The sequence below is a fragment of the Sus scrofa genome, chromosome 1 (assembly GCF_054392235.1).
Source record: "Sus scrofa isolate SSC_HxYL_T2T_F1_AM1 chromosome 1, Sscrofa_HxYL_maternal_Yorkshire_Landrace_v2.0, whole genome shotgun sequence".
Classification (NCBI taxonomy): Eukaryota; Metazoa; Chordata; class Mammalia; order Artiodactyla; family Suidae; genus Sus; species Sus scrofa.
Genome location: NC_139383.1, coordinates 24,993,064 through 25,019,666, shown reverse-complemented (window position 1 = coordinate 25,019,666; position 26,603 = coordinate 24,993,064). Strand labels below are relative to the sequence as shown.

The window sequence follows — 26,603 nt, the reverse complement described above, 5'->3', positions numbered from 1 at the left end:
CCTTGCTCTGTGATTTGAGCATTAAAGCAAATCAAAACTGGGTGAAGATTAGAATTTGTGGTTCCTAGACTCAGATAAAATGGACTGCTGTGTTATTCTCTATAGTCTAATATTTGTTATCAGCCTCTATGGCAATGGTTCTATTTCTTCTGGAGGATGGAGTAATGATCCCCATTTGAGATTCTGAATATCAGGAATCCTCTTCTCAGAAAAATGTACACACACAGTTTGCACATAAGTTCAGCAGATTGAGGGAAGGCCCCTAAGCTCTGAACTAATGTTCTAAATATTAATGTCAACTCATGTTTATTGAGTGTTTTCTATGTTCTAGGCATTATTATTAGGAATTTACATGTACTACATCGTTTAACTCCTGTGGCACTTAAAAGCAGGTTTCTTTCTAATTTCCACTCTATAGAAAGAATAGAGACATTTAGAGAACGTCTGTTTATTTAACACTATTTAAAAAATACTGATGATTCCAGGTGCTAAGGACACAATGCTACAAAAAATGGGCCCTTTACAAATCCAACTAGTATCCATGAGGATGTGAGTCCAATCTCTGGCCTTGCTCAGTGGGTTAAAGGATCTGGCATTGCCATGAGCTGTGGTATAGGTTGCAGATGTGGCTTGGATCCCATGTTGCTATGGCTGTGGTGTAGGCTGGTAGCTGCAGCTCTGATTTGACCTCTAGCCTGGGAACTTCTATATGCCATTGGTGTGGCCCTAAAAAAAAGAGGAGGGGCAACGCCTGCCCCCATCAAACTTGGAATCCAATGAAGCAGGCTGATTGCATGTTTACACAGAAATATGCCACAAAGCAAACAGACATGGAGAAGTGTGTCAGGCAGTGGTAACAATACATACAGGTGGAGTGTTGGAGGAATCTAGAGGAGGAGGTCAGGCTTGGATCACTAAGAGAAACAGGTGTAAGGGGCACATAACAAGGGGCTGCAGAAGAGGTGACATGGGTGGGACTAAAATCCTTTCCAGAGGTCAGCTCCAGAGGAGAGATGCCAGAATTAAACCAGATCCATCTGTCTCCAAAGTCAGCCTGTGCCCATCGTTGCAGCAGTTGAGTTCTAACTATGATGTCTCTTGGCAGTACTTTGTAATATCCTATCCTGATCTTCTCCATGCCTATGGGAAGTACACTTTCCTAAAGTGCCCAAAACAGAGTTTCGTGGACAATCTATGATGAATGACCAAGTTTGTTTGTTTGTTTGTTTTCTTTTTTTTTGGCCACATCGGCAGCATTTGGAAGTTCCTGGGCCAGGGTCAAATTGGAGTTGCAGCTGTGGCCTGTGCCACAGCCATGGCAGCACTGGATCTGAGCCACATCTGTGCCTTACACTGCAGCTTGCAGCAACGCCAGATCCTTAACCCACTGAGCAGGGTCAGAGATCAAATCTGCATCCTCACAGAGACAACGTTGGGAAGGTCCAAGTTTTAAAATATTTAATTTGTCGCACTGTGCTCTGATACTTTTTCTTATTTTCTGTTGCAGGATCAGTATGTCACCCCTTCCATGAAGGCTTGACCCCCAAGCTTGTCCCCATGTCTGGAGGGGCTCTAAGTTGCAACACAGAGAATCTTGGATGATTATAGGTTCACGTCTAGAAATTTCCCACCTCACCCTAAATATCGAGGGATTATGGATCTGGACTGGTGCCTTAATTTGGTGAAAAAAAAAATAAAATCTATTTCTAAAAAGGTACCTAAAAGTGCTTTAAGCTCTCACTGTTGCCCCCACATCTGCAAAGCCCTGCCGCAAACAATTGGGCTTTATTTATTTAAAAAATTTTCTTCTTTTTTTTGGTTGCCCATGTCATATGGAGTTCCCAGGTCAGGTATCAGATCTGAGCCACAGTTGGGACCTGCCAGATCCTTAACCCAGTGTGCCAGGCCAGGAATTGAATCTGTGTCCCAGCACTCTAGAGAGGTCACCAATCCTATTACACCACAGTGAGAACTCCGTTGGCTTTTATTTCTTCTTTCCAGAGCTACAGCTTGCTGACACATGTGATTCTCAGGCTTGAGGCTGAAGTCCTGCTTAGTGACAGGGATAGGTATCCAGGTCATGTATGACTTGCAGTCTGTCCTCCAGCTGATGTACTTGGTGTGTTACCACCAATGAGTATGTCACACATGGCAAACAGAAACATAGTGCTAATTTCAAGATCTGTTAGAAACACAAGGCAGTGGAAATAATGGCTGATAGACAGAAATGGTTGGAATTGGCAGAATGGTTGATAGAATGGTTGGAATAAGAAATTCCCTTCTAAAAGCTTCTAGGGGATGCTGACAAACATTGGGAAATAAATAAATACACTTTATGATAATGAAAATGTACTTGACAGTGGGCTTTTGAATGAGCATGGTGAGAGACTAAATTGGACAAAATGTGGCCATGATGTTTGCCTACCACCATCCAGAGCTACTAGTCAGGTCAGGCTGAGAGCAAGCATCTGAGCATGAATGTAAAGGCTATTGGAATGCAATGTTCCCAACTACTGCATTAATAACTTTCAACAACCTTCACTCCTGGACATGATGTAATTAAGTTTTGGGTTGGGGAAGTAAGATGGCCTGTGGTCTGATATTTTCATTTGAAAGCAAGTGGGAAGACAAAAGCAAACAAGCTTTTTGGCTATGAGAGAATGAATGACCTTCCAAGTAAGGAATTTAAACCAGAGCTTTTGACTTCAGAGGGGAATGAGGCTGCAGAACCTTTTTGTAGCAGAGATTTAAGGTGGAGAAATGGTTGCGGATTATAATGCCCCCCGACCCCCATCAAAGCCCCCGAGCACGTACATCCTTCTCATTAAACATACCACTCTTGAGGGTTCTGATCGCCCAGAACCCCCTTTGAGCAGAAAAACATTATTATTAACATTTTTTTGCCTTTTTTTTTTTTTTTAAACACAGGGCTGGCATGCCAGCACATGCTTGAAAACTCTCACAGTTACATATAAACTTAAAAAGAGGCCCCTTTCCCCCTCGCCTGACTCATACTCCATGCATCACATAACCAGTGTTTAGAAAGGCTATGAAGAATGCTTGGGGCAGTTGGACGTATTTTGTCTGATTATGGGAGTGACAAACACAGATGACCTAGAAGGGGTTAGGAGTGTAAATTTGAGGGGTGTGTGTAGGGTAGGGAGGGGTCACAAAAGGTGGAAGGAAAATTTGCTTCTTTTGACTATTCTTTAGGACATTTTAGATAACAGAACTATTGTGTTTTAAATATGGAAGAGACCTTAGAAATCTGAAATGTGGATTCAGAGGTTATTCACTGCCAGTGCAAAATCCTACAGCTAGGGAGAAGCTACAGGAACCAGCCTATGAACATTCTGTATAGCACAGTCCCCATTCTGGACCACAAAACCCATTTGAGAATCTAATGTAGCCTGTGGATACTTTCTCTGGAAAAACAAAACTACGCATATTTATTTCTTGTACAGTTTCAGAGGATTTATGGACTCCTTAGTTTCATCCACGAACCTGCAGATCTAATGAATTTTCCATTGTACTAGGGTTATCAACTAAGTATGCACATAATGTTCAGACTAGTTTTAAGTTCCTTCTTTGTACTTACTGGGTGTTTAAGCATAAGTAAGCAAGCAATATTTCTAAGCCCAAGTTTCCTGGTATATGAAATAGGTGTGATAATAGCACCTATAGGGTTATCATGAATGCTGTAATGAGTTTAAGGAGTTTAGGTTAACAGAAAGCCTGGCAGTGGGAGGAACAAGCCATGTTGTTATGGTTGTGGTTGTTACTGGCTCTGTACTCATGGAGCTCCTGGCCTCTGTGGTTGGCTGTTGATGGGCTCCTCCAAACCCAGGTCTCCTGAATTTCTTCCTTGTCCTTTGCCTTTTTCTTGCTTCCAGCATAAATCTGTTTGCTTCCTGGCTGTTCTCCTTTCCTTAAGGGTCTCTCCTTTTCACCACATGAAAGGCAGCCTGTGTTAAAATGTCTTGATAAATTTGTTGTGCGGAAATCCATTAGAAGGAAGTGCTAGGAAAATAAGATTGTTTGCGAAAAGAGTACACCTGTGAAGTGCTTCCTTACTGCAGTGGAGATCAAATAGTAGAACAAGTGGAAATGCCAGGTCTGCAAGAATGGTTTGGAGTCCAAATGACTATTTTAACTTCCTTTTAATAATAGCAGAGAAGAGATGGATTTTTTTAAAAATACAGTTTATTATTTTTTAAATCTAACATTTCATTGTGGAAAACTTCTATTTTTTTTTAATCAATTTCTCTTACTGAGGTACTTAAATCACTTGTGACTTCTAATGAATTCCACCACCTGACTCCATCCCAATTTCTTTGAATCTGTGCAGAGAAATAGGAAGGTAGTCTCAAGAGGAGGAGGAATGTTAAAATTACTGAGTAGAGAGGGACCTACTCATATCACCATCCTGATTCAAGGCATCTATTTGTATTGTTGGAAGTCCTCCTAGGGGCTCGTGCAGGGTGAATTACAGGAAATTTTGGAAACCGAGTCTCCAAAGATAGTTTGGTTTAAGCCTCGAAGCTTCCTTTCTACCTGATAAAGGTGGATTAGAGACTGATAACCTCTCTTGCTTTTTTGTGTGTGCCAATTCAACTCCCTCCTACTTACACCTACAAGTAGGACTTCAAGGTACTTTACCACAGAAACCAGAAAGTGGCCTTTAAATAGTTCCAGAACAGCAAAAGTCTGAATTCCCATTAGACTAATGACTGAGTTTACCTTCCCTCACATAAGAATTAGATGATGAGAGCCAGGAGAGTGAGTTTCAGTCTTCTCTTCTAAGTTGTCCTTTCACTATTGATCTGGGAAGAATGAGAATGAAGTGCCAGGGATAATCTTCTGAACCAGTCTCCTCCTGGTCATGTGGTGGTTCCTCCAAGAGCTGCATCTGATGGGAAATGCAACGAGGCTGCTTTGCAGAAAATGTTTTAGGGATAATTCTGTTATTCTCTTTGCTCTTAGATTTGGGTTCAAAGCCTTCCTTTACTGTTTTCGAGCTAAAAAGCCCAAGCAACTTGCTTCTAGATTTGTAAAATTTTGTTTCTTTCTCTGAAGACATAGAACCAGTCAATATATGGTGTCTGGACCATAGTGTTTATGTTCTCATCTTGGGACAGGGAATTTCATCTTGGATAGTAACTAACTGTACTGGAGGATGAGAACATGCCTTTTGGATAAAGACAATCTCCAGAGTTAGTATAGATGGCAGGTTTGGAATTAGAGTGTGTGTATGTTGGGAGGTAGTGTTTATACTCATTGAAGACAATGACCTTTTCCTCTAACTTGTTAAATATACACTCCTGTCTTTATTCTTTCTTTTTTTCTCAGTGTCTCATATGAGTATCTACAAAGAAATCAATTAGATTGGTATGGGGATGGCTCATCACCTTTGTCACCTATGTGATTCATTAACAGAGTCAGCATCAGTGTATTTCTAACTTCAGCATTATATGCTGAAAAGAATAGTAAAAAGAGAAACATCTGTTACACAAATACGCATTAACACCTATTTTGTCTCACATGCTGGGCTAGGTACTGTAGATACAAAGATGAGGGAATCCAACATCACATTGCTGAGAGACTCTCAGTGTGGTATTTCTTAACTGGGATCCAAGGGTTTTTAGGGATTGGAAGTTCAAGAAGACCTCTATTTTTTCTTTTGTTTTCATTTCAGTAATTAATTTTAATAGTCATTTTACTAGTTCAAAGGCAAAACTTTTCAACTTTATTGAGATATAATTGCCATAATACATTATGTAACTTTTAGATATATACTAATTTAATACATTTTTAATACATTTGTATATTATTGCAATATGATTACCACTGTAGTTTTAGCTAATACATCCATCATGTCACATAATTACCATTTCTTTTTTGTTGTGACAACAGTTAAGATCTACTTTCTTAGCAACTTTTGAGTATGTAGTACAGCATTCTTATCTATAATACTGTTATCTACTCTTATACTCTTATCTATAATCACAGTGTGTGCATTAGACCCCTAGAACTTATTCATCTTCTAACTGGGGAGTTGTATTCCTTGACCATCTCCCCATTTTCTCTACCTCCTTGGCCCTGGTAACCACTGTTCTGCTCTCTGTTTATTCAAGTTTGGATTTTTTTAGATTCCATATATCACTGATGTGCATTATTTGTTTTTTTGGCTTATTCCACTTAACATAATGTCTTCAAGGTCTATCTCTTTTGCTGCAAATGGCAGTCTTCCTTTCTTTCTCATGAATGAAAAAATATTCTGTTGTATATATAGAGCACATCTTCTTTACCCTTTCATCCCTTGATGGACACTTAGGTTTTTCCATATGTTGGTTATTGTAAATTATGCTAAGGTGAACATGGGGATGCATATATATTTTTGAATTAATGTTTTTGTTTTCCTTGGATAAATACCCAGAAGTGGGATATCTGGATCATATGGTAGTTCTACTTTTTATTTTTTGAGGAACCTCCATACTGTTTTCCAAAGTGGCTGCACCAATTTATGTTCCCACCAACAGTGTACAAGGTTCCCTTTTCTCCTCATCTTGCCAACATCTGTTAACTATTGCCATTTTGATAATAATAGCTATGTCTAATAGCTATGAAGTGATATTTCATTATGGTTTTGATTTGTATTTCCCTAATGATTAGTAATGTTGAGCATCTTTTCATGTATCAGTTGGCCATATATGTATGTCGTCTTTGGAAAAATGGCTATTCAGGTCCTCTGCCCATTTTAAAATCAGATTGTTTGTGCTTTTTTCCTATTGAGATGTATGAATTCTTCATATATTTTGGATGTTAAGTCATTATCAGATACGTGGTTTGCAAATGTTTTCTCTCATTCTGTAGGTTGCCTTTTCATTTTGCTGGGTGTTTCTTTTGCTGTGCAGAAGATTTTTAGTTTTATGGAGTTTCACTTATTTATTCTTGCACTTGTTGCTTGATTGGTGTTTGATCCAAAAAAAATCATTGCCGAGACCTATGTCAAAGAACTTTCTCCCCATGTTTTCTTCTAGAATTTTGTGATTTTAGGTCTTACGTTTAAGCCTTTAATTGATTTTGAGTTAATTTTTTGAGTGGTGTTAGATAGGGGTGCAGTTTCATCTTTCTGCATGTTTATCCAGTTTTCCAGGCAAAACATTTTTATAACAATATAGTGAAGTCTAAAAGATATATCCAAAGATTATGGGTTAAATTTCTTAATCTGATATCTAGGAATAGATGTGAGAATAGGCCTATATGTTCTCAGAATCTTCAAGAAGTTTTCTTCCATTTGGGTGTTTATATTTTATCAAAGAAAAACAAAACAAAGCAAAAAACACTGTCATAAGGGACCTGAGTTTTTGTAATCCCCAGTCTCTAACTAGGTGGCATGTGGTCTTAGTCAAGACACTCACTTAAACCCACTGACCTTAGTATCTTCCTCTTAAAATAAGGTGCCTGGATCAGGTGAGCTCTGAGGCTCTTCCTGCTTTAATTATCTATGCTTCTATGACCATACCTCTAACTGAATTTATTATCTATGCTTCTATGATCATACCTCTAACCTGCATTTCTTGGTAATTTCTAGTTCAGAGAAGACAGCACTAGCCAGACATCAGATCCTAATTGTGCCTCTAGAAATGATTGCTAGGAAAATGCTGATGGAACCACTTTCTTGCTTCAGGTTTTGGGTTTTCCATTTGAGACTTGAAAGTGGTAACCTAAAAAAAAATACTTGAAAATAAGTGATAAAACATGCTTGAAAGAATATCTAGAATATTTGTGATATTATTATGATACCAAATCTTCATAAATATAACCTCATGGACATGTTCATTCAGAATATAGCAGCAATGTTATGAAAATGAGCTCTGCAGTGATACTAAGTGATAGGACAGATTACCATCTATAATTTAAATAGTCAGGATGATAAAGATTATGCTGTGGTAAGAAACAACCCCAAAGATGTACTTGGGCTTCAAGTCAATGCAACTTGTAGGGGGTGAGGGTGAGAGGGAGCTACTGGTCATGATCACAAACTATGCATTGTATTTTAATTATTTCATTGGCTAATATAGGTCATACGGTTTTATCTAAGTTCATAGTGGGTGGAGGATAGCATTTTTACTTGTGACCAAAAGGGGAATATCTGGAATATTTATGTAAGTATTATGATAACAGATCTTCACAAATATAACATCATGGGCATTTCATTTTAAAATTTGGAGACTAAAATCCATTATTATATCCAGGTCATGCTATTCTAAAATGCAAAACAATGTACAAATTCAAGTTGATTTTGCTTTTGACTGGACACATTTCTCAGAAGAGAGCACTTTCCTGGAGAGGGTGAAGGAAGTGAAGGAGGATATTTGGCCGCTGTTGATTGGTGGGTTGCCCATGATAGAAGAACTGGCAGGTAAGAATTCTTAGCAATGAGAATGTGCATAAAGAACAAAGCAAAACTAACTGAGGTTAAAGTTCATGGAGCATGAAAGAACACCAGATGAACTGTGATCAAAGAAACAAGTGGCTTATAACAGAACTTTTTTTATTAAGGATTCTGAAATGGAAGTCATGTTTGTGTTTAATATAGTATAATCCTATATGGGGCATGGGGATGCAGGTTTGAAAGAAATATGCTCACATTGAAAGGGCTGTAACAAACAATCAGAAAGTCTATAGAGGAAGTTACAGTGAATGTTTGAATTTCTATATTGGGTCATACAAATTGGTTTTGTCAGTAGTGTACCTTCACAGTTAGTACCTACCGAGATTGTCACTGTACAGCTTGCTCTAACACAGCAGAATAAATGAAAGTTCTAAGAGAGATCAAAACATGTAATTAGTTGATTGCTTGCTTTGTAGAGGTGATAATATCGCTGCTGTAGGGTGGTCTTCTGTCATGGGTCTAGGGGGCAAGGAGTTCTAAATAGAGTGGCTTTATGATTCCCTTGAAAACAATCGTCTTAGAGTGATATCATAATTTATGGCAAAATATTATTAATTTCCAAATCACTGAAAACATATATTCAAATATATGTATAAAAACATATTCCAAATGCCCGATTCAACTTCAAAAATTAGATAAGCCATCCACTGCTGGCTGACTAGTGATGTTTATATTTATTCACATTTTAGATTATTTTTCACTATTATCCTTTATATGGGTATGTCTAGAGAGTTGGATAGCATGGAAATAAAAGTAAAATAAGCCTGCCACACCACAGTGGGATCAGACCCACAGGTACTACAGCGCTTCCCTGGCAAGAGGGGCCATGAATAGTTGCAACCTCCCCACCCCACAGAAATGTTTTGAAAACAAGTTATATAATAACCTGAATTCTTGTCTAGAACTTGACAGGCAATAACCATAGGCCTGGTTTATATTTATTTTTATAACTATATATATTTATTTATATATATTTTAAAATAAATAATTTATATAATTATATATTATATATATTATATATATATATTTAAAACATAAATATAGATGTTTATATTTATTCACATTTTAGATTATTTTTCACTATTATCCTTTATATGGTTATGTCTAGAGAATTGGCTAGCATAGAAATAAAAGCATAAAATAAAAGCACAGAGGGGAACAAATGGCACATATTGGTGCCCCCCAAATTTAAAAAAGACAAAGGATATAAGCAGAAAGGAGGAGAGCAGATTCCTTAAGTGATATGAATCTGCTGAAATGCCTGTTCATGATTTGGAAGCAGCAAAAATTGGGAAAAAAACCGCTTCCTAATAAAAAAAAAATAAGATAGTAATACTTAAATTTCCAATACATATTGCGAATGTAAGTAGAAATGCTGTTGGTGTGGAGAAAAAGCACCTCAAAACCTGACTCACAGGTCCATGCATGTCATTTGCCATGGTGTTTTGTTTCATAAATCACATTTATGCTTGGGAAGTACAATATGTGCGTACGTAATATTAATGCTAATAGCGGCCGTAGTAAGTTCCTGGTCCTGCCTGCACTAATGTTGCTCTTCTCCGAAGGCTGTTATGGAGGTCACAGCAGTAAAGAACTAGCAGCAAAGATTGAAAAGAATGTTATTTCTCTAAGACGAATCTGGCCTTAAACTTCAGGTCCTGCTTCTGCCCAAGTGTGGAGTCATAGGAGTCAACCAAAACGTAGCTACTAATCAAAATTATGATCAAGATAGCCACGTGACATACTGAATGGTAGGAAAGCCAGTTAGGGGAAGGGAAGGCCCTATGATGATAGAGAGGAGGACAAACATTCATTGTTACGCGCTCACTTCTGCACCAAGTTCTGATCTTGAGAGCTTATAATTATTTTATGATGCCTGAAATAGTTATGATACTTGCATTCTTCACGGGCCTGTCTCCGGGAAAGCATTCACATGCTTGATAAACCTATTGTTCTTAGAGAATGGCATTGTCAAGGAAAGGGGTGAAGCACTCGGGGAGCGGCCAGTTCTCACCTGGTGTGTACCGTGCCCACCCGTGCTGGCAAACCTTAGCAAGGGCGTGAATGGACTCAGAGTGACACTAGTTCCTGGGACTAGAAGGGCCAGGGCAGTGACTCAGGGATGGGCCTTTCCCTCTTGGAGCCTTAGATGGCCTATGGTTATTGCCTGTCAAGTTCTAGACAAGAATTCAGGTTATTATATAACTTGTTTTCAAAACATTTCTGTGGGGTGGGGAGGTTGCAACTATTCATGGCCCCTCTTGCCAGGGAAGCGCTGTAGTACCTGTGGGTCTGATCCCACTGCGGTGTGGCAGGCTTATCAGGTTGGCCAACCTTGTAGATCCTGTCGTGCATAGAATATTTTCTTCTCTCTCCACTTTTTTTGTTTACTTAGCAAAAGGCACTCCACCCTCACTGCAAGTTTTGACACTCTCCGTGATACACTGTATGGCTATTGTACCTTGACTTTCAATTACATTCAATCCTATTATAATCATTTTCTTATAGCAAATTCTCTTTAACACCTGAAAAGCTCAAGTCCCATGAGTGGAGTGTTATGCTGTCAAAATAAAAACCAGAGGAATCCTCCTGGAATTGCAGTAGCTATTGTATGTTTTTGAAAATAAAATCAGCAGAAGGACTTAACATACTTCACTTTCAATTTTGGTAGCTAAAGAGAGAAAAATTATTCTGAGCCATTCAGATATGGCTTGATCTATAGACCAATGGCCTTAATACACTGATTTTAAATCAATGTGATAGCATGTTAAAAGACTTTCTCTGCAAAAGCATTTTTTTTTTTTTCGGGTGTGAGGTTCAGAATTTCTAATTATTACTGTTATGTTGATTAATGTAAGCAGAATTCTTCACTAACATAAGAACATACTGCATGGGAAAGTTTCAGTTTGTTTGCCTTATTTCTTTTAATGCTTCTGGTATAATGACTGAACCATGATCAAGTTTCACATTTCATAGGCACATGGACATGACTATTTTTGGCCAACATCTATAAGTATAGCTCAGAAGCCTGTTTTATTATTCTAGTTATTTAGGCTTTATTCCATGTCGTTTGTTGCTACTTTAGGGTAACATCATTTTGAGGAACATTCTCAGGGTCAAAGTAGAGAAGTGGATGTCTGAGGAAGGTAACAGATTTTGTTAGCAGTGTCTTTTTCACTTTTAGTCATGCCTGTTGATTCTACAAACCGTCATTCTGAGTTCCATCCCAGGCAATGAGAGCCCTTCATGGATTAGCTAATGGGAGGATGTCTCTCCAGTTAATCAAATCCCACCTAACGATCCTGAGGAACAAAAATAAGTTTGCTGGTGACTCGTACCAGGTGTTTTGCTATAACCTGGGAGAGGTGAGAGTTGTCTGCTTTCCTAAAGCAGCTTTGGTTCAGGCCCATCTTTCCAGCCGAGGGTAATGTGAGCTGGAATTAGTCGCAGAGGCTCTGGCAGCTGGCTTAACCTGTTTATATAAAGACGGAACACAGCCACTGATTAAGAGAGCCACCTCCTACTGGTTGGTTTTGGAGAGAAGCCCAGAATTTTCCATGGTGATAGCTTTTAAAAGTTAGGTCAGCATCTCAGTGAAAGATAAGGACACACAAGAAAGCCCTTGTGGGTTTCCCTGTCTTCAGAAACCCCACTGTTCAGCAAGAGTTAGAATAGATATATTTGACCAATTAAATGCCTCAACTAGGTTTATCTCCGTGAAAGGATCACTCTTCTTGAAGTGATCCTTTGGACTGAGGATTAAGTGGGTCAGTTTGAGCCAAGCTTTAGCATTTAGTCACTTATGTATGGCCTTGGCTCTTCACAGTGGATTGGTCAGTGAAAAGATCATTCTGAAGTTAAGACACTTTCTATGGGGGATGTTTTTAAATGGTAGGGACAGCTTTTTAATAATGAAAGACTATTGTTTCTAGGTTTAAATTAGGGAATAAGGTGAAAGGGAGCAAAGAAACATGGGAAGGAAGCTGAGTAGGGGAACAGAGACCTGTGGAAAAATCCCATGGAGAATCACTGGAGAAACTCTAGGTTTCAGCCTCAGCGGTCGCATGGATTTCAGTGGGACCCACAGTAATATATCTGAAAAACTGAGAAAAATTGTCTCAGGTCTTGGTGTGACTTGTGAATGCAAAGGAATCCTTATACTGGATTGGATTTTGACTCTACATTTTTATTTATTTAGCAGGCACAGACTATTCCTTAAGTTTTCTGTACGCTTAGAAATAAAGATGTGGTCATGCCAAAACACTATGTGAACTGGAGTCTTTAGTAGCTAGAGTGTGTGCAACTAAAAATGGTGATTGGAGGATATTCCTGCCCTCTAGTCTGCAACTTCTAGAGGTTAAAAAAAAAGAACATCCCACTTTCAAAAAAGGGAAAAAAGTCCTTTGCATAGATTATTATATAAATAAATCTTCTTAACAAGCACTGCAGTTTTTTTTTTTTTACAAAGCACAAAGAGTTATTGTGTGATTTATGTGAAAAGGTTATATAACTGTACTCTGTTACTTTAAATAGTGTTTTTTATTTAAACTGCCAACTTCTTCATCACCAGCAAAGAAAAAAATGCATATTTGCAAAGCACAAAGGTAATTTTCAAGGACTGTAATTAGCTCATGATAACTCTATCTTTTGTGATGTCTTTGCTGCGGAACTAGAAAAGAAATGGGTTTTCATTGTTAAATCTAAACCATGGCACCTGCAGTGTGTCAGTTCAGTGAGAGCCAAGGAGGGAGGAAGTTAGAAGTATTACACTTGGTCAGGGGAAAATCACCAAAGGACTAAAGTAACAGATCTTGTACTTTTCATTTGGTTTCATGTTTTCTTTTTAAAAACATGCAAGGGGAAACCCTGTCCCTGTTCCCCAACTGATCCTTTGTCCCCAGGATACTATAAGATCTATTTAAAAATCAAACTGAATACATGATGTGATAGATGGAAACAAGAATGGAAATTATAGTAAAAGAAGATAGGAGAGCAAAAAAAAAAAAAGTCTTTGTGTCATAAAAATGGATAATAGGACAGAATGTTGGCAAGAAAAAGAAAAGTTAAAAAAAGGAAACAACATTTGAGGAAGAGGATGCTAATTAATTTAATTCATTCCAGGAAAATTGATTACTAAGAGAAGTTTTTTTCCCATGAAAAATTCTTCTGTCTTCGGGGAAGTCTGAATAGATGTGCAAACAAGGGGTGTGGGTGTGTGTGTGTGTGTGTGTGTGTGTGTGTGTGTGGTGTCACCAAGTTTTTCCTAGGATTGGTTGAGACAACACAGAAAAATCCAAGAGGGCAGAGTCACAAAATTTCCCCCAATGAAGAGTATATTCAAAGAAAATCTAGGAAATTTCCTTAGGAAGATAGGCTATTGTAGGCACAGTAACCCCCTGGAGGTCATACCTATACAATGTACCAGGATTTGAAGGAGGGGTTTCTTCGGAGAAGTGAGCCCTACCTCCGTAGTCTGCGAGCTGGTATTCTAGAGCTTGTTTTCCTCACAGTGGACTCTGACCACGTGAACAACAGGAAAATCCATAAAGCACTTGAAGTCAAGGAATTGCAGTGTGGCAATCTGAGTGCTGGGTGTGTTTTCTGTGGGACTGTGAGAACATTATCACCTGTTTGGTCACTGACCTGGTTGCACAGGTGGCAGTTTGGCAAACAACCAGCACGAACAACAACAGCCTCTTGCAGTGGACTGTGAAATATTCAGGCAGAGTTCTGAGACATCAATGATGCTTTTCAGTTCAAACAGTAGATTTCACTGTTAATGGAAATAAGAACAACTGATATGAGGCTGAAAATAAACACCTTGGAGTTTGGGTGTTAGATACCCACCTCTAGCAGCTCTGCATAGGGAGAGGGCAGTTGATTTTTAAAGCATGCCTTGCAGCTGGCAGGGAGAACTGAGACAGTAGCCGACTCAATATATTATGGACACTCATGTCAGCCAATATGCTTTGCAGCTAGAACTCAGTTGTAAATTTGATTGTTATGTCTTTAAAAGTTATGTGGGAATGTGGAGCTTCTGTCGGGTGAAGTGTATGGCATTTAGGGTCTCATGAAATCTTGTTGTCTGGAAAGGTGTCACATAACGTGCTTAACAGATCAAATAAAAGAGGACTGAAAGTTAATTTCCTAGCCAGGAAGAAGGAAGTCAATTAAAAACATACACTTGAAGAGTGATCAATTTCCTTCACACTAGAACCCAAAGGAAGTGTTTTGAAATGTATATTTAAACTAAGGAGTACATCTCAAAGGAGAAAAGTTAAACTGTGAAAGGTAAGACCAAGGTAGCAGCAATGGTTTGTACACCCACAGGTGCAGCCTTTTCTAAATCTATACCCACCCTCTCTGGCCTTGACATGTGGCTCTTCTTCAAACAGGAGATAGTAACTTCTCCAAGACATAAGGGCTTCTAGCAAAGGTTGATGAGCAACATAAATTCCTCTGTGTGCTCCAATTGAGAATGAGAGTAAAATTAACCCAATTTATAGAAAGGAAGTAGCTAAGATGATACTATTGTCCATTGTGCTGAACATAAGATGTTTCTCTTTAAACATAGAGAAAAAATGCAGAGACAAAAAGTCTTTCAAATGAATTGTGTGTCTAGTTTTATGCAGGCTAGGTCACTTGGAGGGACACCTCTTTATTCTGTCTTCTGTGGACTACAGTTAGACCTTAAACAATTAGCCCTCTTTAAGTTTCTTTCCCCCTCCAAGTCACCTGCTTTAGAAATTCCAGCATTTTGTATTTTTAGATGCTGAGGTCAGAGCAAGTGCAAAACGATGACATTTTCTGCCTTTACAAGCAATTCTTTTTGACTTTAGCAGGACATAACAAAATGAAAAAAGTTGCCACATTCCATTTTAACCCCTTAGGGTCAGAAGCACCAAGCATCAACACTAGTAGGTTCTTGGGAGGCTAACCTCATTAGAGTGAATTCCATTTAGGAAGACAAGTGCTCCCTGTCATGAAAGCCCTGCAAGCGATACAATTAGGCACATTTATTTTGTTGATCTTCTGTGATTCAATTGTAACCATGAAAGTAAAGCGAAGAAGCTACTTTCTGATTTGATTCTTTTTTTTCCCTGACAATTCTAAATCGAGTGTTCTCTGAACAGTTTAGCTTTCTAAAGCATTTTTCTCTTTTAAGGAGAGGAAGTGTGTGTTCTGTTGGAGGACAGAACCTCCTGTCTTCTCAATTACACTCAAATTCAGTCCAAGCCTCTTAGAATAAATCACATATGAAAGGAAAGGAGAATGGCTTGAGAGAAAGAATGGAAAAACATACTGACTTGCATAAACATTTTAACTTTCCAATGAAGACAGGCCATTCCTCACTCGTAGTCACCCTTATTTATGAACAGTTGGGTGTCCAGATAAACATCACCCCTCTTTTTGCTTTCCTCCATTATCAGGGATGGCTAACCCTTAAAGCCCCTCATCTAAAGTCTGAGAACCAGCCTTTTTCATTGCATTGCATTCATTTATTCATGCATTCACTGAATACATATTTAGTGAGTATTATGTGCCGTGCACTAGACGAGGCATTAAGAACATGGTGGCGAGAGAAATAGATCCTGGAAATAGCCTTTCTGGAGCTCACAGTCTAGACTCAAGAGGGAAAAACAGCCTTTAATCAAACAATTATACGAATAGATGTAAAATTACAGCTCTGATAAATGCAGTGAGGGAAAAGTACATGATACTACAAGTATAGGGAATAGGGGAAATTGAACCTCACCCAGGGGTTCAAGGAGGATTTTCTTGTGGAAGAGATAAAAGCTGAAATATGAAGGTTGAATAAGTAATAATTCACCCCAGAAGGAAATGAAGAAACTTTCAGCATGTTTGAAAATCTGAGGTGGGATGGGGTGTGAGATTGATAGAGAGAGGGCCAGGGTGGTTGGGAAGAAGAGGTCAAGAGTAGCCTGGTGACAGCTGAGACAAGAGAGGAGCCAAATGAGTCTTGAGGTCAAAGTAGGATTCTTTATCTTAAAAGAACTGAGTTTTATCACAGTGCAGGTGGTGGTGAGGAAGGGGGGGGTCATGTCAGTTTGATAGGCATTAAGGGGGGAAATCATGTTCCCTCTCATTCCTCCCTTACTGCTTTTTTCCCCACCCTGTACCTTGACCTTAGCATCTCCCAAATGCCCCTTTTCTGCTTTTCACCTGCCCTCTGTTCACCCTACTCTTTACTTTAGAGCTCCTGCTACCTCTTCTCTCTGGGGTCTCTGTTTCTCCCCATCTGGGTTCCTGCCCTACTGGGCATTTTGCCCTCTTAGCCAAAGGCTACACCTATACCCCCCCCCCCCCCAGATAAGGCAGCAAGGATAGATAAGGTAGTCATCTACTCAGTTACTCCAGATGAGAACTTTGAATGTACTTCCCCACAGAATCAGTGACATATGCAGTCCTAAGAGTCTTTGTCCTCTCTGGGATAGATGAAATTGGTTTTGAAGACTGCTCTTGGAGCATCACATCATGGGATGCTGTTTCAATGGGAAATATTATTTAAAAAACCACTTATATGTAAACTCCTAAAGTCAAATGCATTTTCTCATTAGGGACTGCCTTAATATAAAGAAGTTTTTGTGTGTAGGTACCTTGTGTTTCATCTTTGCATATTGAACTCAGTCAAGTATTGAATTAAGGAACAACTGGGGAGAACTCTTTAGTCCCAGTAATAGGCTGTTTTGTTATAGCTCTGGCTAGGAGCTGGTTAGATCAGTGATTTGAATGCTGTCTTTGATAAAGAAGCCAGATTTGAAAAAAAAATTAAATCCAATTGTGAAAGGATATTAAATCTCTGTGAACAATTAATTTTTTTTGCAGTCATTGCTTGTGTTTGTACTATGGCTGTTCTTCCTGCCCATATTCCATGTTTATCATTTGTCATTTTAGCTAGGCTCTCACTTTTTTTTTTCCCCCAATGAGAGCTTCATTTTAAAGCTCCATTCTCTGTCTTCCCACATTGGGAATAGAGAGGGATCTTCCCAGATAGATTTTGTTGTTGTGTTATACGCTCAAACTCAAGGCCCTTGTGCTGCCTTCGGGAAGATAGATTCAGTCCCTGTTCTTATGAGGCATACAAACTACAGCAGTGCTGTCCAGTAGAATTTTCTGTGATGATGGAAATGTCCCCATATAGCACCAGCTAGTCACGTGTGGCCAGTATAACTGAAGATCTCAATTTTTACTTTGATTTTACTTTAATTAATTGAAATTGAAATAGCCACATGTGGCTCCTGGTTGGCTAGTACTGGTCTAGGGGTGCAGAGAGATGAGTCTAGTAAGGTATCAAGAAGGTGGAGCTGGGAAAATAATGAACAACTTGTACGTCGTAGAACTAAAAAAATAACTGAATTCCAGATAATTGCCATTTTAAATAGGAGAAAAGTAGGGTAGATGACGTTCACACAATCTTCCAGGGAAATAAGTTAAAAAGCCTTAATAAAGCTAAAATCCACTACAGAAGGTGTTTGACCGTTCACTGGCTCTTATGTGTACCTACCAACTACCTTCCCCTTAAAAAAGAACCCTGTGAGGATTTCTAACACCAAATGCACACACACTTTAAACTTTTTGGAAGTCATAGGAGACCCTTACACTATCATTGTGCTAGAAATTATTACTTAGCTGAGCTGCTTCATAGGAAAGAAGTTGAGCTTTTAAGGATAAATGGGTCATGCAGTGATTTCAATCACTGTTGAAAAAAATCTATCATAAAATGTTATGTTCTGGAAGAATATCACCCATTTTAGAAGTCAGTTCTGAGGAACTCTTTGGCTAGAACAGTTTGTATCAGACAGAGTTGTTTAAAGTTGTATTTTGTGTTACTGGTAGCAACAGGCTTCAGAAATGTTTTGTAGTTGAAAGTTGTCATACCTATTCGTAGCTGCTAATCAAAGATGAAATTAAGAAAAGGAGGGGAAAATTTCCCTTAGAATCTGAAAGGAATGACGCCAGGAGAAAGCACTCTTGGATTGGAAATAGTCGGTTAAGGGTGGGGGTAGGGAGAGACTGCAGAAATAGAGGGACTTTGTGAATGTCACTGATCAACTCTGCTTCATTTACATAGGGGAAGACTGTACAAGCAGAGCAGAGCCCTGCAGCTTGGGCACAAGGGCTGAAAAGGAGATGAAAGCTCTGCATTTAATTGTTTCTAGAAAGCTAATAAGAGAAAAGAGACCACTTACAGATAGAGAGGTGTACCTGAGGTTAGGGCTAGGTGGAATCTGGCTTTAAGGCATTGTATACAGCATGGATTAAAAAAGCAGCCTAATTAAATTGGGGACGGGGAAGGGGAAGACTAAGGTTAGATTAAATGGTGATAGATAGATCCAGATTTCTAAGTACTTATGAAAAATTTAACTTTATGCTATTTATTTATTTTATTATATTTTTAGGGCCACACCCATGGCATATGGAAGTTCCCAGGCTAGGGGTCAAATCAGAGCTGCAGCTGCTGACCTATGCCACAGCCACAGCAACTCGGGATCCCAGCCACATCTGTGACCTACACTGCAGCTCATGGCAATGCTAGATTCGTAACCCACTGAGTGAACCCAGGGATCAAACCTCCATCCTCATGGATACTAGCAGAGTTTGTTAGCACTGAGCCACAATGGGAACTCCCAACTTTATGCTATTTAAAAATTGTTCAAAATGCACTTTACCTGAAATCATCTCTCTCTCTCTCTCTCTCTCTCTATCTATCTATAGATTATATATTTTAAGTTTCATTGACCTTGGCCCATTTGTGTCCATCATAGGAATCTCAGTTAAAAAAAAATCATCTCTTTGCCTTTCATCACCTGGTGACAGTCTACCTCAAATGTATTTCCCTGAGAAATTTTTTTTCACCTCTGTATCAGTCTTATCGCTAGAGTAAGGGTGATAACATCTATCTCCACCTGGTCCACAGATGTGACAGTTCAACAAGATAACAAGTGCAAAGCACTTGGGAAACTAGAACATATGCAAATAATAAGCAATTTCATTTATTATTTGAATGGCAAATGGTTGCCTTGAAAGTTAAATCTGTGCACTTAAATACAGAGAATGATTACAATAAACATGGAGATGTGATTAACTGTCCCCAGTGGGGAGGTGAAGAGAAGTGGGTAGTGGGGAAACCAAAGAATGTGTGTCCTCAGGGGTTTAAGTTTGCTCTGTAACTGGATTTCTAAGTATCTCAGGCCTTGTGCCTGAGGATAGGAAAGGCTGGAGTAGCAACATTAAATAAAACCCCATTTTTTTTCTGTCCATTTTATTGGAAATCTAAAATATGTATGTGTTTTTGATTATGGTTCAGCCTTCTACGTGTGCATCTTGTTAGTTTAAGACACATATATAATCTATTGTCTGTTCATCAAGTACCTCTAACCACCGTAGAAAGTGAGCTAACCAAAAAACTACCCCTGCTCTCTGAGTCATAAGATAAGAGCCAAGCAGGCCTCTAGCTATATGCCTTTGAAGCATTTACTTACCTTTTTGGAGAATAGTATTTTCAGCTTTAGAATAATATCTATCTGAAGGCTTGGATTTGAGGATCCTGAGATTCAGGATACAGACAGTTTTTTTTTAAGAAGGTTTACTCAAACTGGAACTGGAACTGGGATAGATTTATCACCTCTGTTTCAGATTATTCCTCTTTCTCTTAGTCAGGAAAGAAGGCACTTAAAGGAAGAAGCCCTGCAGAACTCCAGTGAACATTGTACCCAGTTAAGGAGTTCTGGACCCAGGGATCTCAAAGGAAATTTGCCTGACTGGAGAGGAACAAACTCACATTTATTAAGTGCCAGTGATGTGCAGGAACTCTCTCAGTCCCTTTATATTTTATCATTTTGTCTAATTAATAGGAATTAGGAAGGGTTAAATACTGACTTTGTTTATGCAGTTTGGCTATAAAGTGAAGTAAAATTTTGCCAGTAAATCCAATTTCCCATTGACTTTCACATTGATTAGACACCATCCCCATGGCAGTGGCTGCTCCAGTGATCTCTCTCTCCCAGAAGTTTCACTTTTCACATGCTCAATTATCACAGCAAATTTGTGTCATCTCAGTCATAATCAGGCTTACTTCAAGGGGTATTGTCATTATCAGTTTTGTTCTAAATATATATTTGTCCTCTACATATGTTGGAATTAAGACAGTGCCATTGTTTCCAGGGCCAAATCCAAGATGGCCACATTTGTGTTTTAAGTCTTCAGATTCTAATTTCTTAATTCCAAACATGGGATCCTTGCTGTCTGAGTTTCTATAGGCAGGGAAGCTCAGGGCCTGGGGAAGAAATAGGAGCCCAGCAAGAAATCAGGCTGTGTCTCTGCATCCACTGAAATGCAAAGGAACATGCAGGCTCTCCTTGTGGGCCTGTTTTTTTGTAGTCACTAGAATACTTGATTTTTTTTTTTTTTTTTTTTACTATTTCAGCCACTCCCTCTATGAAGACAGGTTCTTCTCATCCATAAGAGCCTTTTTCAAACATTACTGAGAAGACTGATAAGAAGAAAAGGCATCCACTGATGGGTTCTCAGAAAGAAAGCATTCAATTTAACTACAGGGCAGTACTGCTCTGATTACCACAGGCCCAGCTGACAGCAAGGTTGCCAGGCAGCACTGGATCTGCCAAGAATGGTGGTGAAACGAAGCAGCCATGTGGTTTGTATTACCATTTTTCAGCTTTTTTAAGGTTTAGAGAGGAGAACGTCACCAGTGATGATAATTCGGTTTGGAATGAATACATTTTCAATGCAGTGTTCAGTAACTGCTGATTTGTTTTAAATTTTAAAGTTCATAGTCACGTTTTACAATGTGGACAAGATAAAGCACAGGATATGTCAAGATCCTGCTCTATGCAAATAGCAATTTTCTGGCCAAACCCTCTTAAAAGAAAAAAAAGAAAGATGGAAAAAAAAAAATTTCTCCAGCATTTCTAAGCTGCTGCTTACAGCCTTTTTAAAGATAGCACAGGAAAAAGAAACCAAAGCCAAACAATGAGCTAAATTTTGCCTTCCGTTTACTTGCACCATCTTCTTCAAAGTCAGAGTTGATTTTTTTTTTAAATGTCTCAAGTCAGAACTTGCCACAAACTAATCAATTTGTGTAAGCTTACCTTAAACCATAAAATGCAACTGTTTTAATTTGGCATTTAGAAGCTAAATCTTTTAGTTTAAAAGGAGAGAGAACGATGTTGGATTATTCACTCTTTCAGTTCTCCTGGGTATTCTTGGAAATATTCTTCTCAGAAAGTCTGAACACTAAATTGGAACAAATGATTCAATTCATAGACAAATTTGCGAAGTCATAGGTTTGCTTGCATTGAGTTTAGTAAAACACTTTGTGAATTAAGTCCTTCCTTGAAGAAGCACATCCTCCGCCCTCTCAGTGGAACACCTGCCAGGTCCCCATAGCATTGCTGCCAGTTTTGTACCTTAAAGAAATACATTTGGAAAAAAAAAAAAAGAAAAACTCATATTCTTCAAAATCATTTTAGCAGAATTCTGGTGCCTTAGAATGCTATTGCCTTCTTAGAGCATTTTAAGAATTATGAGAAACCCAGAAAAATATGACACTACTGGAAGCAAGACCTTCCTGTCAGAGGTTATAAAGCAGCAGAAACCAGGAAGAATCTATAGCTAGTGCAGTTACACATTTCTTCAAAGATTTTCAAACAAAGAAAAAATATAACTTGTCAGTCATGATGCCTTGGCCTAAACAAAACGCAGTTTTGCTTAAAGAGACACTGTCAAATACAGTCATTTGGCCTCCAAAATTATGCTTTGCCAAACACTAAATTAGTATTGTCAAAATGTAACCTTGATTCTCAAAACATTGTCAGAACTTTCAGAGTTCAATAAAAGAAGGCAGTATTTGTGGTTTAGATGGACATTGTCCTCTGTATTTATTCTGCATAGCAGCCATCAAAGCGCCCATCTATCTGTCATCCATTCAGCCAAATAAGCATTACTGATTTCTTATTATGTGCCAAGCAGTGTGCTGGACCCTGGACATGAGGATATCCTCAAGGCCAGTAGTCCTAATGAGGACACAGACATGAATAAATAAATCTGTTATAGTCAAAATAACCACTGTAATGGACAGGCAAAGCAGGCAGGAAGCAAGGGTTGTAACATTGTATGAATTCAGAAAAGTCTGGGAGCTAATCTGAAGACAAGACTATTCTTTTCAGATCCTATTCATGGAAGACCTAGCTCTCACATCACCTAATTTTTTCCTCATTAGATGCAACTACTGATGACATGATCTCCAGGAACATGCCACCATAGGGATATACAGATAAAGTGTTCCAACCCAAAACACTCAGAGAGGGTACCTTCCTAGAGAGGGGGAAGGAAAAGAAGGAGGTAATTTGGCAACTTCTGATTGGTGGGTTGTCTCTACTTACTGTATCTACATGTTTTTCTTTCCTTTCAAGAAAACATGTAACAATTGTAAATATATATGCACCAACATTGGAGCACCTCAATATATAAGGCAAATGTTAATAGCCACAAAAGGAGAAATATACAGTAATATAATAATAGTGGGGGACTTTAGTACCACACTCACATCAATGGACAGATCATCCAGAAGAAAAATCAGTGTGGAAATATAAGCCTTAAATGACACATTAGACCAGATGGACTTACATGATATTTATAGAATATTCCATCTGAAAGCATCAGAATATATATTTTTCTAAGTGCATGTGGAACATTCTCTAGGATCACATCTTGGGCCACAAATTAATCTTCGGTAAATTTAAGAAAATTGAAGTTGCATTAAGCATCTTTTCCAACCACAGCACTATGAGACCAGAAATCAACAACAAGAAGACAAAACAAAATAAAAGAAAAAAAAAAAACAGCAAAAAATACAAACACGTGGAGACTAAATGGTGTTCTACTAAACAACCAGTGGAGCACTGAAAAAGTCAAAGAGGAAATTAAAATATACCAAGAGACAAATGACAATGAAAATACTATGATCCAAAATCTGTGGGATACGACAAAAGCAGTTCTAAGAGGGAAGTTTATAACAATACAAAAAACAAGAAAAATCTCAAACAACCAAGGCTTTCCTGCTATGGTGCAGTGGAATTGGCAGCATCTCTGGGGTACTGGGACACAGGTTCAATCCCTGGCACAGCACAGTGAATTAAAGATCTGGTGTTGCCACAGCTGCAGCATAGGTTGGGACTGCAGTTCAGATCTGATCGCTGGTCTAGGAATTCCATGTGCTATGGGGTGGCCAAAAAAGAAAATAAATAAACAAACAGCATAACCTTACACCTAAAGCAACTAGAGAGTGAAGAACAAACAAAACCCTAACTTAGTAAAAGAAAAGAAACCATAAAGATGAGAGTAGAAGTAAATGAAATAGAGACAAAGAAAACAATAGAGAAGGTCAATGAAACTAAAATCTGGCTCTTTGAAAAGATAACAAAATTGATAAACCTTTAGCCAGATTCATCAAGAAAAAAGGGAGAGTGCTCAAATTAATAAGAAATGAAAAAGAGAAGCACAACTGACACCACAGAAATACAAAGTATTATAAGAGACTACTACAGCAAACATTTGCCAATAAAATTGACAAACTAGAAGAAATGGAGAAGTTCTTAGAAAAGTACAGTCTTCTAAGATTGAACCAGGAAGAAATAGAAAATATGGACAGAATAATCAGAAGTACTGAAATTGAAACTATGATTAAAAAACTTCCAATAAACAAGGACCAAGTGGCTTCACAGGTGCGTTCTATCAGACATTTAGGGGAGAGTTAACACCTCTCCTTCTGAAAATATTCCAAAAAATTACAGAGGAAGGAACACTCTCAAACTCATTCTATGAGGCCACCATCACCCTAATACCAAAACCAGTCAAGATACCACAAAAAAGAAAATTATGGGCCAATATCACTGATGAACATAGATGCAAAAATTCTCAACAAAATACTAGCAAACCAAATCTAAACATACATTAAAAGGGTCATACACCATGATCAAGTGGGATTTATCCCAGGGATGCAAGGATTTTTCAATATCCACAAATCAATCAGTGTGATATACCACATTAACAAATTAAAGAATAAAAATAATATGATCATCTCAATAGATGCAGGTAAGGCTTTTGACAAAATTCAAGACCCATTTATGATAAACAACTCTAGAAAGTAGGCACAGAGGCAGCCTGCCTCAACATAATAAAGGCCATATATGAGAAACCCACTGCTAACCTCATACTCAACAGTGAAAAGCTGAAAGCATTTCCTCTAAGATCAGGAGTAAGACAAAGATGTCCACCCTCACCAGTTTTATTCAACATAGTTTTGGAAATCCAAGCCACGACAATGAAAGAAAATAAAGAACGGAATTCAAATTGGAAAAAAAGTAAAACCGTCTCTGTTTGCAGATGACATGATGCTATGTATAGAAAACCCTAAAGATGCTACCAGAAAAACTGCTAGAGCTCATCAATGAATATGGTAGAGTTGCAGCATACAAAATTAATATGCAGAAATCTCTCACTTTTCTATACACTAACAATGAAAGATCAGAGAAATTAAAGAAACAATCCCATTCACCATTGCATCAAAAATGAGAAATTACCTTGGAATACACCTACCTAAGGAGGCAAAAAGCCTGTACTCTGAAAGCTGTAGGATGCTAATGAAAAAAAAAAAATCAAAGATGATACAAACAGATGGAAAGATATACCATGTTCTTGGATTGGAAGAATCAGTATCGTCAAAATTACTATACTACACAATGCAATCTACAGATTCAATGAAACCCCTATCAAATTACCAATAATATTTTTCATAGTAGAACAAAACTTTTTAACATTTGTATGGAAACACAAAAGATTCTTAATAGCTAAAGCAATCCTGAGAAAGAAAAATGGAGCTGGAGGCTCCCTGACTTCATACTATACTACAGAGCTACAGTATGGTACTGGCACAAAAACAGACATGAAAATCAATGGAACAGGATGTAAAGCCTAGAAATAAACCTAAACACCTATGGTTAATTAATCTATGACAAAGGAAGTATGAATATGCAATGGCAAAAAGACAGTCTCTTCAACAAGTGGTGCTGGGAAAACTGGACAGTTATGTTTAAAAGAATGAAATTAGAACATTGCACAAAAATAACTCAAAATGGATTGAAGACCAAATGTAAGACTGGATACTCTAAAACTCCTTAGGGAAAACATAGGCAGAACACCCTTTGATATAAATTGCAACAATATTTTTTTGGACCCACTTCCTAAAGTAATGAAAATAAAAACAAAATAAACAAATGGGACCTACTTAAACTGAAAAGCTTTTGCATAGCAAAGGAAGCCATAAACAAAATGAAAAGACGACCCACAGAACGGGGGAAAATATTTGCAAACATAGTGACCGACAATGGATTAATCTCCAAAATATACAAACAGCTCAATAAAGAAAAACAAACAACCCAATCAAAAAATGGTCAGAAGATCTAAGCAGAGGTTTCTGTAATGAAGACATACAGATGGCCCAAAATTACATGAGAAGTTGCTCAACGTCACTGATTATTAGAGAAATGCAAATCAAAAACTACAGTGAGGTATCACCTCACACCTATGCGAATGGTCATCGCCAAAAAGTCTACAAACAATAGATTCTGGAGAGGGTATGCAGAAAGGGACCCTCCTACACTGTTGGTGGGAAAGTAAATTGGTATAACCACTGTGGAGAACAGTAGGGAAGTTCCTTATAAAACTAGAAATAGAACTACCTTATGATCCAGCAGTCGCACTCCTGGGCATATATCTGGAGAAAACCATAATTTGAAAAGGTACCTGCGCTCCAGTGTTCCATTGCAATAATGCCAAGACATGGAAACAACCTAAATGTCCATCAACAGAGGAATGGATAAAGAAGATGTTGTATGTATATTCAGTGGACTATTACTCAGCCATAAAAGAGAATGAAATAATACCGTTTGCAGCAACATAGATGGACCCAGAGATTATCATACTAAGTGAAGTAAATTGGATAAAGACATATCATATGATATCACTTGTACGTGGAATCTAAAAAATTGAGAAAACAAATGAACTTATATAGCAGAAACAGATGGATACTTTGAAAGCAACTTAG

General features: G+C 38.2%; 1 long non-coding RNA gene across 8 annotated transcripts in view; it reads left to right on the top strand.

The window, feature by feature from the left end:
• Positions 1-26,603, top strand: part of LOC110259987 (uncharacterized) — a 1,024,192-nt gene that overhangs the window by 285,827 nt on the left and 711,762 nt on the right. For 3 of the 8 annotated variants that reach the window (XR_014839507.1, XR_014839511.1, XR_014839508.1), the window contains exon 2: positions 20,907-21,134. The exons of the other annotated variants lie outside the window; for them this stretch is intronic. This is a non-coding gene — a long non-coding RNA (uncharacterized LOC110259987). The remainder of the gene's footprint in view (positions 1-20,906; positions 21,135-26,603) is intronic. 8 annotated transcript variants of the gene reach the window in all.